This window comes from Crocuta crocuta, unplaced genomic scaffold (assembly GCF_008692635.1).
Source record: "Crocuta crocuta isolate KB4526 unplaced genomic scaffold, BGI_CrCroc_1.0 scaffold1171, whole genome shotgun sequence".
Classification (NCBI taxonomy): domain Eukaryota; kingdom Metazoa; phylum Chordata; class Mammalia; order Carnivora; family Hyaenidae; genus Crocuta; species Crocuta crocuta.
The window spans coordinates 491,115-493,282 of record NW_027530879.1 but is presented as its reverse complement, the minus strand read 5'-3'; the positions used below and the strand labels follow the sequence as shown (position 1 = coordinate 493,282).

The following is a 2,168-nucleotide window of genomic DNA, read 5'->3' as shown; positions in this document are numbered from 1 at the left end:
CTGGGTGGGTGCGAGGAGGGCAGAGAGGTGGGTGGATCCCCTTTTTCCTTTCTTGCATCGGCCAGGGGCCCTCAGTGGGGCCTCCTTGGCCCCAGGGGCCCCTGGAGAGGCAGGCACCTGTAGAATCCCCCTCTGCGCTCAGCAGGAGAGAACTCGATGGTCACCAGGCTCCAGGTGCGCGCGGGGTCTGGGCATTCCACAGCCACTTCATCACACTCTTGCGATTGTTAGAAAAATCCAACCCCACGAAGATCTGGAAGGGTGGCTTGCGGTGAAAGCTTCTTCTGGCCTTGGGGACCATCACCCTCCGGCCTCTGGCATGGTCCCAGTGGGGTGGCAGGGTGGGGGCGGGCCAGCTCCAGACCCAGGAGAGGACTTGGCTCTGATCCTGGCCAGGTGGCAGCAGCAGATGGACCGGGGCTGGGGAGAGCCCCACTCATGGGCCCGGCGTGGCAGTGTGGCCATGGCTGTGTCCAGGTGGCCGCCCAGGTAGCTGCCCATGATCGCAGTGCGGTCAGGTCTCAGTGAGGTCAGGGCCTCTCAGGCTTCTGGAGGTTCCCGAATTCTGGAGACGTGAAGCATGCAGGGCTAGGGGGACCATTGGCATCTGGGCACAAGGAAAGCCCATGGGGTCACATGTGGGGCCCCCCTGGGCAACGGGGTCCTGCTTGTGCGGGGTCAGTGCCCCGTGGATGTGGTGACTGAACCTGGCGCCCCCTGCTGCTGAGGATGGGGTTGGGGGTGGGGGAACCTCCAGCCTTCCAGTGCCAGTTCCAGGGTTTGGCTCCAGCAGAGGGGCCAGGAGGGCTTGGCTTCTGTATATGACATTGCAAGGGAGAAAATGGAGTCGTTTCTATCAGGTCCTGAAAATTACAGAAAATTGACATAATGGCCCTGTCTTTATTGTAAAAATGAACATAATACACCTGAATGCTCTTTTAAGGAAAGAGAAGTCAATTTACTAGTAAAGGGGATATGTTTTTCATTCTTCTAGAATAGTACCTAATGTCAGTCACCTCTGCAATCTGAAAATGGTGAAAGCCGTTCAGGATTTATGTTTTAGCACCGGCAGTGCTTATTTATGTGGACTCTCCTATAATTTTCAACTTTTATGCCATTCATACACTCCTACATAGATCGTCTCCATTCAGAACACTTAAGTCATTTCTTCCGTATCATTTCTACTGGTAATCTATGTATACAGAGTAGAGTGAGGCACATTTTCAATTTACAGCTGGAAAGCAGGTAAAACTGCAGAAACAGTGTTCAAAGGCTGCCAGTAAATTGACTCTAGCACTTCAGTTTGGAGGTCTTTTATTGAATCAGCTCCAATACTGGAGTGGGAGAGGGAGGGAAATGTGGTCAACAGAGCAAGCAAGTATTGCATGAAGAGTGAGTCCTGAGACATAGATGGCTGAATGAGGAGGACACTTAAAAGAGCTTGATGAGTAAGGAAGTACAAAAGGCTTCTGTGGTTCAGAAAGAAGCCCAGTGTTGGTGAAGGGCTGGGGGCTCTCAACTCATGGGTGATGGAGAATAAGATCCTCGACACTCTACTGTGTAATTTTTCTTATTTTTTCATTTCGGTAGAACCTTATTTAAGGGATGATACCTAAATGTATGATTTTCAAACAAAGGAAATTTTCTATTCTAGTTTTTTCTTTGTAAGATAATTCTTCATAATGGTAGACATGACTTCATTCATAGCTAAGACACATTTTAAGATGGTTAGAACACCAGAGTGAATGTTCTGATGGAGTTAGATATTATTTGCTTATAATGTATTTTTCCCCCCATCATCTGCAGAATTTCACACGTCCTAGTTTGCAATGTAACCCAGCGAGTGTCCTTCTGGTTTGTGGTTACAGATCCTTCGAAAAATCACACCCTTCCTGCTGTTGAGGTACAGTCAGCCATAAGGTAATCACCGCTAAATCAACTTGTTGATTAGTTTGCTGCTTTTATAGATTTTGAAGAATTCCGTCTCTCCTTACAATGACTTCTGTATTAATATGTCAAAGATTTAGTTTCGTTAGTTTGTGTTAGCGATCCGTTTGGACCAGTGGTTCTCATCCAGGGACAATTTTGCTTCCAAGGAGACATTTGGAAATGCCTGGAGACATTTTTGTTGTCACAGTTGAGGCAGGGGGTGTGTTGGGGGGTAAATA

The 2,168-nt window shown here is 48.4% G+C and overlaps 1 protein-coding gene across 1 annotated transcript in view; it reads left to right on the top strand.

Annotated features, from left to right (window-relative positions):
• The first annotated feature begins 1,836 nt into the window (after positions 1-1,836).
• The window catches only part of CLTRN (collectrin, amino acid transport regulator), a 13,669-nt gene continuing 13,337 nt past the window's right edge, over positions 1,837-2,168 (top strand). The window contains exon 1 of the mRNA XM_077769651.1: positions 1,837-1,920. The gene's annotated coding sequence lies outside the window, so the exon portion shown is untranslated. The remainder of the gene's footprint in view (positions 1,921-2,168) is intronic.